Here is a 15,938-nt window from a genome sequence, read left to right on the forward strand (position 1 = left end):
TCTGGCTGTGCAGTGGTGGTGAGGAGATGTAGTGGTTGAACTGCTTTTATACAAGCCATCAACCAGTCAGTACTCTTGTTTGCAGCCTTAGCTGCTTCCCATATTCAGAGACTGTGGCTCTAATTTCTGGTCTTTTAAGGGTTTGGCAGCCTTATCAGCATGCTTCTTGGTATCCCCCACCTTACCCCTACTGCAAGCATTTTATTTCAGCTTCCTCTAGTCTGCTCAGTCAGTTATTATAAGTCTGTTTTGTTGACATCTCTTTTCTTTAATATGTATATACCTATCATATCTTTATTCTTTCATCTATTGATGGACACTTAAGTTGTTTCCATATTTTGGCTACTGTGAATAATGCTGCAGTGAACATGGGACCACAGACATCTCTTTAATATCCTGTTTTCATTTCCTCTGGCTATTTAACCAGGAGTGACATTGCTGGATTATATGACAGGTCTATTTTTAATTTTTTAGGGACTTCTATACTGCTTTCCATAGTGACCTCACCAATTTACATTCCCACCAGTGCACGAGGGCTCCCTTTTCTCTACAATCTCGCCAACGCTTACCTTTTGTCTTTTTTTCCTTAAGATTTTTATTAAAATATAGCTAATGTACAATATGACATTAGTTTCAGGTGTACATCACAGTTACTCAACAGTACCCACCTGGGACGATACATAGTTATTACTGTATTATTGATTAGATTCCCTATGCTAAAGGAGTGATCACCGTAAGTCCAGCAACCATTTGACACTGTTCCATGCTATCACAATATGACCATATTCCCTATGCTGTAATTACATCCCCATGACTTATTTGTTTTATATGGGGAATTTTGAACCTCTTATTCTTCTTTATCTTTCCCCCCTTTTAAAATTTTTCGATTAGAGTTGATATTCAATATTATTTTATAATAATTTCAGGTGTACAGCATAGTGGTTAGACATTTATATAATTTATGAAGTGATCCCCTTGACTAGTACCCACCTGGCACTATACATAGTTATTACCATATCATTTACTACATTCCCTATGCTTTACTTTACATCCCCATGACTATTTTATAACTACCAATTTGTACTTCTTCATCCCTTCCCCCTTTTGCCTTAATACCTTGGCTATTAATACCTTTTGCCTTAATACCTTGGTTGCCTTAATATCTTGGCTATTGTAAATAATGCTGCAGTGAACATATGGATGAGGACATCCCCTTGAAGTAGTGTTTTGGTTTGTTAGGATAAATTCCCAGAAGTGGGATTACTGGGTCCTTCTTTGTCTCTTGTTATAATCTTTGTCTTAAAGTCCATTTTGTCTGCTATAACTATTGCTACCCCAACTTTTGTTTGTTTCCATTTTCATGAAATATCTTTTTCTATCCCTTTACTTTCAGTCTGTGTGGATCTTTCAATCTGAAATGTGTCTCTTGTAGGCAGCACATGTAAGGGTCTTGCTTTCTTATCAATTCAGCCCCCGTATCTTTTGATTGGAGCATGTAATCCATTTACATCGAAAGTAATTGTTAATAGGTATGTAGTTATTGCCATTTTATTATTCATATTATTTATTTATTTATTTATGTATTTATTTATTTTCGTCTTAAAGAAGTCCCTCTAAGATTCTTTGTAATACTGGTTTGGTGGTGATGAATTCCTTTAGCTTTTTCTTGTCTGGGAAGCTCTTTATCTCTCCTTTGATTCTAAATAAGAGCTTTGCTGCGTAGAGTAATCTTGAAGGTAGGTCCTTGCTTTTCATCACTTTGAGTATTTCCTACCAATCCCTCTGGCCTTCAATGTTCTGGCCTTCTGCTGTGTGACTACCTATGGCATTTTAATTATAATGTGCCTTGGTGTGGGCCTCTTTGGGTTTATCTTGTTTGGGACTCTCTGCACTTCCTGGACTTGGATATCTATTTCCTTTCCCAGGTTAGGGAAGTTTTCTGTCATTATTTCTTCAAATAATTTTCAATTTCTTGCTCTCTCTCTTCTCCTTCTGGTACCCCTAAAATGTGAATGTTGGTAGGTTTGATGTTGTTCCAGAGCCCCCTTAAAGTCTCCTCAATTTTTTGGATTCTTTCTTCTTTTTGCTGTTCTGATTGGGAGTTTTCTGCTACCTTATCTTCTACACTGCTGGTTTGATCCTCTACTTCATCTAATCTACTGTTGATTTCCCTGTCATGTATTCTTCATTTCCATTATTGTAGTCTTTATTTCTGACTGGTTCTTTTTCATGTTTTCTATCTCTATTTTTATGTTTTCTATCTCTTTGTTGAAGTTCTCCCTGAGATCATTGAGCATCCTTATAACCAGTGTTTGGAACTCTGTGTCTGGTAGATTGGTTGTCTATATTTTGTTTAGTTCTTTTTCTGGAGCTTTGTTCTGTTCTTTTATTTGGGACATGTTTCTTTGTCTCCCCATTTTGGCTGCCTCTCTGTGTTTGTTTCTATACATTAGGTAGGGCTGCTATATCTTCTGGTCTTAGTAGAGTGGCCTTATGTAGTAGGTGTGCGGTGGGGGCTCAGTGGTGTAGTCTTTCTGGTCACTTGAGCTGTGCACTCCAGGTATGTCCCTTGTGTATGTTGTGTGTATCCTCCTGTTGTAGTTGAGCCTTGGTTGCTATTTGCACATCAATGGGAGGGACTGACCCTCGGGCTCATTGGTTGTGAGGACTGCCCATGACTACAGTGGAAAAGATGTGGTGTAGGGACTGACCCTACAGAGCAGGATCTGCCTCCTCAGGGCTCTGGTGCCTGCTCAATCTGCCTCTTGGACATGTATTTCTTGGAGGCAACTGAGTGTTGCTCCAGCTCTTTTTGAAGCTGGCCACTGGGGGCGCCAGCCCCAGGACCATGTTGGAGGAGATCTGCTGTAGGTCAAGTTCAGCCACAGCCCGTGCCCCACCCAGATTCACCCGACAGGAGCCACAAAGAAATACAAAGATGGCTGCTGCCCATGCTGTGTTTGGAGGTGCTTCGAGAGGCCAAGTTGGGAACCAAATCTGGCCGCCACTAATGCCGGGCTTAGGGCTGCTCAGCCAGAGGTTCAGGACACACTCAAGCCAAATGCTGCTTGTCTGGGTTCTGTGAACCTTTGAAAGACCCTAGGAAAGTCTGCAGCATGAACCAAGGCAGGTGGTTTGTATAAAACAGCCCCTGGAAGAGGCTTGGGTGTGCCCAAAAGTTGGGTGGGGAGTGGTCTCGAATCACCAGGGTGGGGCAAACAAATGGCATTAGCCACCCTGATGGAGACTCAGATACGGCAGCTGCCTGTGTGCGTCTGCATGCTGGGAAGGGGGATGACTCAACAAAGAAACAATGGCCTCTGCCAACTCCTCTATGTGGGAGAAAACTGTCCCTCCAGTTCCCATCCCAAGACAGACAACTCAGTTCCTCATCTTATTTCCCTGCCGACTCTCCAGCTGCTGCCCCAGTCCTGGAGCTCAGAGTCAGTGATTCAGTTGGTGAGTAAGTCTGTCACGGTCCCTTTAAGAGTAACGGCTGGGACTCCAGCTGCTCCCTGTCTCACTCATTCATAATCTCCACTGGTTTTCACAACCAGAAATTATGGGGATTTTTCTCCCTGGCACTGGAATCCTCGGCTGGGGAGGGGCTGGGACCCCTTACTCCTCCCGGTATGTGTGTGTATGTGGGGAAACCTATGCAGCCAAGATATCCCTCCTGATTTTTAGTGGTCACGTGCAGGTGTGGGACCAGCCTGTTCTGCATTTCTGCCCCTTTCACCAGTCTCAAGGTGGCTTCTTCTGCATGTCCTTAGTTGTAGAGCTTCGGTTCAGTAAGATTTCAGAAGATTCTCAGTGATGGTTGTTTTGTAGTTTAGTTATAATTTTGCAGTGGTCGTGAGAGAACATATACATAGCGTTTACTTACTGTGCCATCTTGACAAGAACTGTTGACATCTTTTGATCGCTATTATCTCCTCTCTCATTCTCTCTGTGCTTGTGAAATTTTTAGATTTTCTTTTAAAAAGTTATTTACTACCATTTCAGTGAGCTTTTGAGTAATGACAATGAGGCTAAACAGATGTTTTACTTTGCCTTATTTGAATGGTCGTCTGAACTTTGTGCATTCTAGTATAAACATAAATGTTAATTGCTTCCAGATGATCAAGCTTATGGAGCACCTATATTCTTAGGGCATCAGAAACAACTGTGGTGCTGTCTGCTAATTGTTCCCCATTAATTTCTGGCCATTGGAATACAAAGGATTGATGAATACTAATTCTGCTACCTGGAGCATAGACATGGACAACATGGATGAAGGTGGAACCCTAGAGATAGCAGAGCAACAAGATAGAAAATCTGGATGCTTGAATTCTGTGGAGCTGTCACATCCTTATGCTTGGAAAGTAATGTGGGAGAGAAATTAACTTTGACTTCTATTTTGTACAAACTTCTCTTATTGCTTTTTATTTATTTGGTTGGTTGGTTTACTACCACCAAACCAGTATCTTACATAATAAACAATAATATATTTTTTTTTTGCTAAGGAAGTCAGAATATGAGAACAGTCATAAGCATGAAGGATGAAAAACAAAAAAGAAAGAGAATAACTTTTTCCTATAAGTGATTATATAGTTCATTAAAACAAAACATTCCTCTCAGATTTAGAGTACAAAAATTCTCATTCTTCTTTTGAAACCCTTTCTGAAAAGATCTTCTGTGTACCTTGTAACTTTGATTTTTTTTATATATATATAAAAGTTGCCAAAAATAGCATTATGTCCTACTTGGTAGTTGACTAATCTTAGGTTTATTTTTATTATTAATGAAAAATGGAACTCTTTCTTTCAGTCCTACATTTTAGTCAGACATGATATCATGCAAACTGGTTATATTTTGAAAACATAGCTTTTCTTTGGTGATTCAGCATCATTCTCACTTATTGCTCCCATGTCTAGGTTCTAGGGTTGGAAGAAGATGATGTTAGACTAATATGTTTTATTTAACGTTGACTAAAAGAGTTCAGAATGTTGATGTAACACATTTTGTTTTTAAGAAATAAGAGTGAAGAGGGAGTTGTTTCCTTTTTCTGCTCTGGCCGCAGCCATGAATATGCTCAGGCTTCAGAAGAGGCTTGCCTCCAATGTCCTCCACTGTGGCACAAAGAAGGTCTGGTTGGATCCCAATGAGACCAATGACATCGCCAATGTCAATTCCCATCAGCAGATTCGGAAGCTGATCAAAGATGGGCGGATCATCCGGAAGGCTGTGAGTGTCCATTCCCGAGCTTGATGCTGGAAAAACACGTTGGCCGTAGGAAGGGTAGTAATATGGGCATAGGTAAGCGAAAGGGTACTGCCAATGCTTGAATGCCTGAGAACGTAACTTAGACGAGAAGGATGAGAATACTTTGCTGACTGCTCAGAAGAGACCGTGAATCTCAGAAGATTGACATGTATCACAGCCAGTATCTAAAAGTGAAGGGTAACGTGTTAAAAAAAAAAAAGCAGATTTTCATGGAACACATCTACAAGCTGAAGGCAGACAAGGCTCGCAAGAAGCTTCTTGCTGATCAGGCTGAGGCCTGCAGGTCTAAAACCAAGAAAGCACCCAAGTGCTGTGAATAGTGACTCCAGGCCCAAAAGAAGGAAATCATCAAGACTCTGTCCAAGGAGGAAGAGACGAAGAAATAAAGCTTTACCTCTCTTACCTGTATGTAGTGACCTGTACTTAAACTTAGCTCTTCTAGCCATTGTCCAGGACATAGATCGATCATTCAATAAAATAGCCCTCATCTGCCAACCAAAAAAAAAAAAAAAAAGAGAGAGAGAGAGAGAGAGAAAGAAAGAAAGAAAGAAAGAAAAGACAAGAAAAGAAAAGAAAAAGAAATAAGACTGGATTATTTTTTTAAAGATTTCTTTTTTCTTTTTTTTTTTAATGGAGGTATAATTTATATAAAATGCAGACTTTACATATTGCATTCAATGAGTTTTGACCAAATAAGACACAGGACACTTCTATCACGTGAGAACTGTTCCTCATGCTTCTTTCTAAGCAAAACCCTTCAAACATCCATAGTTAAGCATTGTTCTGATTTCTGTCACCACAGATGTGTTTTGGGCTTCATATAAATAGAGTAATACAGTGTATATTCTTTTGGAGCTACTTACTTTTGTTCAACATAATTGAATAACAGGCCATTGCTGTAGCTGTCATGACTGAGAAGTTGGTCACAGCAGCCAGCTTCCAACAACACTGCCTCTGCTTAGTTTTAGGCCAGTAAAATGGATGCTCTGTGATTGGCCTCTTTTACCAAGTAATCTAATTTGTTAGCCAGTCTTGTGTGATGCATCTGACTGGCATAATTTATCTCACATATCTTCACCCAGCAGCTAGGAAGTTGGAAATTATGTGTTTGGATTCTTCATTAAGATGGAAAGAAGTCTATCATGGGTAATTATCCAAACACGAAGAATGGGTTCAAACGATTCTGATTAGTCACAAATGACAGATATCTGCTGCCTACCAAATCTTTCAGTAAAGTCTAAAAAACTTTTATAATGGTGAGTGGTGGTCTTGTGAATAATAAAGGAAAAGAGCAGTAAGTGGAAGTGAGGTTTATCACACATTTACCTGATGCGCAAGCGGAGGAAATAACATACTATTTAAAGCCTATGCCCAAGAACCCAGAAAATAACAGCAGAGTGGTGGTCCATGAGCAACTTGAAGCACCAGAGAGAGTACAAGATTCCAGACTAACAACACACTAGAGAAAGATTACCTGTGTTAAAAATTAATTTTTATACTATCATCAACAAGACAAATAATAACAAGCATTGAAGAGGCTGTGGAGGAAAAGGAACCCTCATACACGGTTGGTGGGAATGCAGACTGGTTCAGCCGCTGTGGAAGGCAGAATAGAGGTTCCTCAAAAAATTAAGAATAGAATTACCACATGACCAGCAATCCCTCTTTTGGGTATCTACCCAAAAAATCTGAAAACATTTATTCATAAAGATATACACAGTCTGACAATTAAGTTCATGAGCTTGCCACTGTGTGCTTACATTGGCAGCACTGTACAAAGAGTTCGGTAAGGTTTCATAACCTTGGTATATCAGTGTCTCACAGCTGTGTTCATGTCGACGTGTGGTGGTGTCCTGCTGAGTGGCGTTCATTACTGTTATGAGTTTTTGTATGCTGTCATAAGATTGTCTGAGCTTGAATTAGAGCAATGTACAAACATTAAATTTCTTCTTAAACTTGGCAAGAGTGGAAGTGAAATCAGGGACATGTTAGTCCAAGTTTATGGGGATAATGCCATGAAGAAAATGGAAGTGTACAAATGGATTAAACGTTTTTCTGGAGTGGAGAGGAACACATCATTGATGAAGAGAGGTCAGGGCGGCCAGTAACAAGCAGAACTGACAGAAACATTGTTGAATTAGTCGAATTGTGTGTCAAAATTGTTGGCTGACTGTGAGAAGCATAGCAAACCAAGTAAACATCAACAGGGAAACAGGGAAATCTTAACTGAAAATCTTGGCATGAGAAGGGTGTGTGCAAAAATGGCCTCAAAGGAGCACACCGGTGAACAAACGTGAAGGAGAGTCAAAGTTTGCCAAGACCTTTTGGAGAGGCAAGATGATGTTTTCGGCCATTTTATCTCTGGTTATGAAACACGGATGTACCACTATGACCCTGAAACAAAGCGTCAAAATGCACAATGGAAGTCAGCCAATTCTCTACTACCAAAAATGTTCTGTCAGTCTAAATGAAGAGTCAAAACAATGTTGCTAACCTTTTTTGATATCAGAGGGATTATTCATTATGAATTTGTACCAACTGGAAAAACAGTTAACTATGTTTACTACTTGAAAGTGCTGAAAGGCTGCGTGAAAAAGTTGGACAAAAATGACCTGAACTTTTCACCAAAAAGTCATGACTCTTGCATCACGACAATGCACCAGCTTACACGGCACTGTCTGTTAGGGAGTTTTTAGCCAGTAAACAAATAACGTATTGGAACGCCCTCCCTACTCATCTGATCTGGCCCCCAATGACTTCTTTCTTTTCCTGAAGATGAAGGAAATATTGAAAGGAAGACATTTGATGATATTCAGGACATCAAGTGTAATACGATGACAACTCTGATGGCCATTCCAGAAAAAGAGTTCCAAAATTGCTCTGAAAGGTGGACTAGGCGCTGGCATCAGTGCGTAGCTTCCCAAGGGGAGTAGTTTGAAGGTGACCATAGTGATATTCAGCAATGAGGTATGTAGCACTTTTTCTAGGATGAGTTCGTGAACCTAAGTGTCAGACCTCGTATGTACTCTAATGTTCATTACAACTTTGTTTACAGTGACCAAGACATGGAAACAAACAAAGTGTTCTTCGATAGATGATTAGATAAAAGAAGATGTGGTATATACACAATGGAATACTACTCTGCCATAAGAAAAATTCAAATACTGATTCATCCAATCAACCTGGATGGATCTTGAGATGATTATGCTAAGCCAAATAAGTCAGAAAGAAAAAGTCAAGAACTGTATGACTTCACTCATATGTGGGATATAAAACTGAAAGCAATAAGGGAACAAGACAGAAACAAAACCTCAGAGACACAGAAAACAGTTTAGAGGGGAAAGGGGAAAAGGGAATGGTAGAAGAAAGTAAAGGGGGTCAAATATGTGGTGATGTAAGGAGAACTGACTCTGGGTGGTGAGCACACAATATGACGTATAGATGATGTATTATAGAATTGTACACTTGAAACGTATGTAATTTTACTAATCATTGTCACCCCAATAAATTTAATTTAAAAAAATAATTTTTGTAAAGAATACAATCATAATTCTCAAATAAATATGAAATGAGCACTATCAAAGATATTTAACTCATTAATTTATTGAAGAAATAGTAAACCTTAATTGAATAAAAGTTAGAAAATACAAATAGACACAAAGGTAGAAAATAAACAATACCCATAACTTTGCTTTCAAAGAAACTATATATTTATGTAGCAACTATATATACATATATATAATATTATGTATATTATATTATATACACATAATATGTATATATAATGTATATATATGTATATATTATGTACATATATATAATATTATGTTATATAAATATATTATAATATAATATAATATAATATAATATAATATAATATTAGTATTAGATGATATATACCAAGGGTGCCAAAAAAATGTACACATTTTAAGAGATGTTATCTATGTATTACTTTTCAAAGTTGAATTGAATTACAGTAGCAATGTGTAGAATTACATTCGCTCAAAAGATCTTGTTAATCAAGTGAATGTAATTCATTGTATTACAATTTTAATACAGTTTCTTCCTTTCTTACAATGTGTATACTTTTTTGGCACCCTCTCTTTATGTATAATTCCCATATGAAATACACCACACATACACACACAGACACACACACATATATATTTGGGAGGGACCATATATGGGATCATATTAGACTTAATGTATTGTTTTAAAATAGAATTAATAAATGACAAGAATTTAAGTTTTAAATTAGAATGTGATTCTTCTTTTTTTTTTTTCCTTTTCCTCTTTTCCCTAAAAGTAGTTTTCTGTAAAATCATTTTATGGGCCCAATTGGAAAAAATGAGTGAAAGATCACAACTAAGTAAGATGTCAGGCTAACTCGAATAACTGTATAGAGAGGATTCAAGCATCTGGCTGACTGTTGGACTAGAAGACCTCTCAATTTTCCAACACTGAAGTGACTAATGTAAGGGAGTTTTGGGAAATTAGACTGGAAAGTCAGATTTCAAGCTGGTTGCATTTATATCTTGGATCCAAAACTGTGGATATGTAAGTGTGTCAGGGGAAACTTATGGGAGCATATTTTCATAAAATAAGAGTGCCAAAGTCAGTATTTTTTTTAATCTTTTCTTTCTCTTCTTCTTCCTCCTTCCTCTTCTCTTTTCCTCTTTTCTTTACTTTTACATGGAATGATCACATTCTCTCAACTTTCTTAGAATTCCCATATGAAACAACTTGGGTTCACTTCCCAGATAATAAGGGGAAGTTCAATGCCAGATATACAACTCTGTCTTCTCTTTTCCTATCAGTCTGAACATAATAAATCTTTGTAAAAACAGTGACTAATCTTACCTACATCATTTTACAATATTATATAAAGATTCACATGCAAATAGGACTCACTAAAATTTTTATTTTATTTTCATTTTTTATTTTTCTTAAAGATTTTATTGGGGAAGGGGAACAGGACTTTATTGGGGAACAGTGTGTACTTCCAGGACTTTTTTCCTAGTCAAGTTGTTGTCCTTTCAGTTTTAGTTGTGGAGGGCGCAGCCCAGCTCCAGGTCCAGTTGCCGTTGTTAGTTGCAGGGAGCGCAGCCCACCATCCCTTGCGGGACTTGAGGAGTTGAACCGGCAACCTTGTGGTTGAGAGCCCACTGGCCCATGTGGGAATCGAACCGGCAGCCTTTGGAGTCAGGAGCACGGAGCTCCAACCGCCTGAGCCACCAGGCGGGCCCCTAAAATTTTTATTTTTAATTGTGGTAAAATACACATAATGTAGAATTTACCATTAGCCATTTTTAAGTGTAAAATTTGGTGGTATTAAGTACACTGACATTGTTGTGCAACTATTACCACCATCCGTCTCTAGAACCCTTTTCATCTTCCCAAACTGAAACTCTATACCCATCAGACAATAACTGCCCCTATCCCTCATCCCCCAGCCCTTGTAACCACAATTCTCCTTTCTGTATCTGTGAATTTGACTACTCCAGGTAACTCATGTAAGGAGAATTATACAATATTTGTCCATTTTTGACTGGCTTATTGCACTGAACATAATGTCCTCAAGGTTCATCCTTGTTGAAGCCGATGTCAAATTTTACTTCTTCTTTAAAGTTGAATAATATTCCATTGCATGCATGTACTACATTTTGCTTATCCATTCGTCTCATTCAAATTTTTTGAATGCTATTCCTGTAACCCATCCTCCTGTTAAGGCCTTGTCTTACTTTTGGAGCCTGGAAAAGTTACTGGTGTTCTACTTGAAAGTTTCTCAACATTTCCAGATTTTACTTGACAGCCTAGCATTCTTTGAGGGTTGTTTTCTTTTGTTTTCATTTTTTATTCTCAGACATAGCTGCCGTTCTCCCAAGGAGCAAGCCATCTCAGGGCCAAGGCTTCGGTGTGAATAGAAAAAGAGTGAGGTCAAGGCCATAAATCGCTTCCGATTGCCTTATTCAACAAATATTCACAGGCTACTCCTGTGGAGAATGTACCACCTTCATTGCTGTGGTGGCCACTCTTCCCACATGGGCTGATGTCCATTTGGTGGAGACAGTGGACCTAAGTGCTGAAATAGTGGGCTTCATACGACTTACGCTCTGTGCTCAATGACCAAGATACATCACTGGAGGCAAGGTGAGCTTTTCACTCACAGACAGGGGTTGCCACAAATCAAGAAACAGCAGAAGATGGACAAGTAACTCTTTGCTTCCCCCGCCTCCCGACCACCCCACCCTCCTCACCCCAACTCCCTGCTTCTGGTAGCTTGGTTTTGTGACCACCTTGTAAATTAGCTCCACAAGAAGACAAATCCTTTCTCCCTGGACCACATGAGCTCCCCTGAATCTCACATTTTCATCATGGTATTTTCAATAAGGAACTATGGGGTACAGGCACCACCCTAGATGGAATGACCTAGAATTAATTTTCTACTTCCAGACACTTTCATTTGTTATCACAGTTGTCAAAGCATGTGAAAAATAAGTCACAGTCTCCTCAATTGCACACCCTCTCTTCTACATATGCCAGAGAACTGATGTAATTTCTCCAAAGATTTCTTGGAAAACAGTGACTTTTTGTAGTGTCTCCTAGCAATACTACTTTGGGCTATGGCCGGAAAAGCCTAGGTTGGCTCTAATTTTAATTAACATTTATTGAACTATGTTTTCCTTAGTATTTTCTTCTGGGGTTCTCTTCATATCCATTTCTAATGTCTTTGACATAGTAGTGGGTTCCAAGAAGTTCCATACAATAGAAACCAATGCAACGATTATTAGTACATAAAAGATTTTTTACTTTTTTCCCAAGAAGTGAAGCAAATCAGTATGAAATATGAGAAAGTGTAATTTTTCTCAACTTTTATGTCTCTGCCATAGCAGGGAGCTTCCCTTGTAATTAAGTTCTCTTCTTTCTTCCAGAAAGAAGATTATTACAAGGAGGATACTTAACCACCACGGGGAGTTGAAGTCCCATCTCTTTGAGTCATGATGCGTAACTCAGTGGGAGTCAATTCCGCACAGAGTTTTAGTGACGGTGAGCTCACTGTTTTACACCTCATGTCTACACTTCTGATTACGCACGAAGTTGCTTTCCCTGATGAACAAAGTCCTGTCTAAGACAAAGTTGACCTTGCATTTTCATCTGTCCCTTTCCTCCCTCAGTTAGATATGAATCACACTCTTCATACGTAGGCATGTGGTACTTGTTAAATAGTTCAACCAAATAAAAATGGTTCCACTCCAGATCGTTATTGGCACTTGTTATTTCACATCTACGAATATAACCAGTAGTGAGTGTACTTTAGTTGAATCCCTCAGGCAGCATTACAACATTCCCAGAGGAGTCTGGGCCACTGCCTCCAGCCCGTGGGTCCTACTGCTCTTCTGCCTTCCAAGTAGAGGCAAGGAGATTGGTACTCTCACTTAGATGCTGTGATCCAAGGGATGAAAAATGATGAGCTCTCCTAACGTAGATCCCTCACTGGAATATCTAGGTAACATCAAAGTTACTCTTTAATAGTGGGCTGTAGGGTTTTAGGGTGGTCTAAACTGAGATGCTACAAAGCCTTATTAAAAATGTTTGGATGCCCCATAAAGTCCTACTGTATTCAAGTTTACCAGGACATTTGGGTAGGAATGGGGTTGATGGGCTTCGCTACTTATAAAATCAAGCGTGCTGAGAAAGCTTTGAGTCCTGGGTGCATATGGTCATCATTAACCAGCTTTACTTGGAGTGCACATCAGATAACATGCTATTCGGGCTGTAACTTTAAGAAAGTTCTGTTAGATGGGAACATGGACTATTGCTGTACACTTGTATAAGTTCGGTTTCCTTCATGGCAGGAATAAAAGTACCTATAAGGCACTTATACTTAATTTTTACCTATAAGGTATAAAAATTAAGAAGTTAGTTCTTTAACTTAGCATTCTAGTTCGATAAAATTCCATTTAAACCGTGGTCCTTAAGCTGGGTTCCATGGACTCCCAGGCTTCTATGAATGGCTTAGGGGATAAGTGAGACACCTGAAATTATATGCACAATTTTGTGTAGCTATAAATATTTCTCGGAAGAGATACCTTAGCTTTTATCCATCTCAAAGCTGTATGTCACTCCTTCACTCTCTAAGTGATTTGAAATGACTACATTATGATGTATATAGTTCCTAGTTATTCAATTAATCAACTTTCATGAATAAATACAAGTGACCACCGAAGAAAGGCAGTATATTTTACATTTAGGAAGAAACAAAGATACAGTGACTCTTGTTTTGGAAAAATATTACCATCTTCTTGTGATGAATTGCACAATAATCCTCCAACAAAACAATGAACAATGCAAGGCTATAAATGTAAGTGGTATGGGAAACATGCTAAATGATTAGAGTGGGGAGGGATCACTGTTGTTGGATGAGGAGCTGAAGTTGAGCCTGGAGAGACATCAGCAAAGCCTGACACTGGTGTTCAGCCAGTATGCTCTGGGTGTTCATATCGGATGTTAAATAATGAGATGTTTTTGTGCCAAATGGTTACAGTTTTCCCCCACACCCACTCCAGGGTTTCCAGTGACATGGCCATATCTGTCCCTCCACCAGGAATTCCCAACACTTCTCCCCACCACACACCCCTCCCCCCCCGACCACCACCTTCCTAGGACCCAGTACCTGCAGTCGATGCCTGGCCCAGAAGGAATTCTCTAGGACACCACTACAACACTAGCTAGAGCCTTTCTGATGGTTCAGTGTCCACACCAATCGGTTCATATTTTGAATGTCACCACTGCCTTTAACGTGCGATATGTGTTTGTTGGAAGTTCACTTGTACAACTATATGACTGAAATAATAGCAAGGACAGGAAAACACGTCAGGAAATGGAAGTGGTCAGAGTGAGAAGAATCGAGTTTGTTGGTAAGACTCTTCTGGAGTGGGATAGCTGACTAATTTAGTTGGATACAAGGAAGAGTCATAATGGAGGATAAAGTTGTGGGAAACCGTTTGTGGGAAGCTTCCCAGCTGTTGTGGGAAGAATTTGGGAATTTGGGCTGTAGATATTAGGCGTCATCTGAAAATGCTTTTAAGGTATGGAATGATATGATGAAATGGCACTTTTAAAAGAATAATCTGGCAGGGATGTGTAGGATTAAAGGACAGAGGGGATCATTGGCAGGATAAATTCCAGATGTAAATTAGCCATCATGAAGGTCTGTGGAAATGAAACAATCAATGTTGAATTTTAATGCAAGAGGGTGTGGAGGAAAAGAGGCACTGGCTGTGGCACATGAATAAAACTGGGTAGAATATTTGAAATGGAGTCATAAGAAACCTGGGCCATCTGGTCACATTACTCCTAGCAAGAGAGCAGATCAGGTTAGTGGCCACAAAAGGGAGCTCTATGAAGGGCAGGGAAAATTGCATTGTGGCTTGGAGTAGCTTCAGGGTAGTATCATGGAGGCTAGATTACAAAGATGCTACTCAACAATTACCAAATCATAAGATAATATGACAAAAATGAGAGACAGAGACAGAAAGAGAGACAGAGAGAGAGAGAGAGAGAGAGAGAGAGAGAGAGAGAGAGAGAATATATCTTAGACTTATCATTTGACTGACTTGTTCTTTCCTGTTCCATCCAATTCTAGACCAACAACCAAGCAAGTCTTGGCAGCCCAGAACCTCTCCCCAGCCTGCACTGCACAATTTCAGGAAACAACAGGAGTCATTGTACATCCATATGGTTATGTGCCTTGCACTGGTGGCCCCATGAGACCCTAAATTTTATTTAAATTATCTAGTTATTGTCTCCTATCTTAAATCACCCCTGAAAATCAACTCTTCTAATTGGAGCTTAAAACCAGAAGACAATATTATTAGTAGTAATGTTATTTTACTTTACATTTACTGTTCAAAAAAACATTATTATGTACATGAGCTCATTTAATCCTCCTAAAGCACCTTATAATTGTGAAGTAAACATTATTATCTTCATTTTTCCATTTGAGGAAACTGAGCTTCAGAAAGTTAAAGAGAAATATGGTGGGAACTCACATTTTTTGAGCACCGATTATGTGCCAGGCCCATTACACATGTCCAGGTTCACAGAGCTAGTAAGGGTCAGAGCAGTCGGCCCTGCTGTCCTGGTGATTTTCAGGTGGTACGATTTCCAAGACATGCCAACAAGCTAACCTACCAGCCATAGTTCACCCACCTGAGAAAACTTTGCTTTGACTATTGGCACCAAAACTAGAGTTTTTATTCTTCAAGTGGTTGAAAAACAGCTGAGGTCATCCTCCCAAAAGGCAATAATGTTTCCAGTCCAATTTATAAAGTCGCCAAGTAATAAGATCTGAAGGACACTGTTTTGTTTTATTTTTACTGGGGACAAAGCCTGTTTTTATTTATAATTTCTCTGGAGGAGTTTAAGCACAGAGAGGGATAAATTACCTTTGGCTTTATGGATCCAATATCATCAAACTGCCCCATGCAGATATTATGTTATTAAAATGAGAGCTGTCTGTGAGATCATTCTATCTTGTTACATTGTATACTAGGGCAAACTAATTTAAATAAAGTGAAATGAATAATTAATGAAAGAAAAAATATTCCTTTCAAAATTCCCAGATACATTTGTCCTGTTCTTTTGTTCTAGCTGCTCGTTATTTCCTCTTT

The 15,938-nt window shown here is 39.0% G+C and overlaps 1 pseudogene; it reads left to right on the forward strand.

The window, feature by feature from the left end:
• The first annotated feature begins 5,064 nt into the window (after window positions 1-5,064).
• On the forward strand, window positions 5,065-5,651 carry LOC117026099 (60S ribosomal protein L19-like; annotated as a pseudogene).
• The last annotated feature ends 10,287 nt before the right edge of the window (window positions 5,652-15,938 follow it).

Source organism: Rhinolophus ferrumequinum, chromosome 8 (genome assembly GCF_004115265.2).
Source record: "Rhinolophus ferrumequinum isolate MPI-CBG mRhiFer1 chromosome 8, mRhiFer1_v1.p, whole genome shotgun sequence".
Classification (NCBI taxonomy): domain Eukaryota; kingdom Metazoa; phylum Chordata; class Mammalia; order Chiroptera; family Rhinolophidae; genus Rhinolophus; species Rhinolophus ferrumequinum.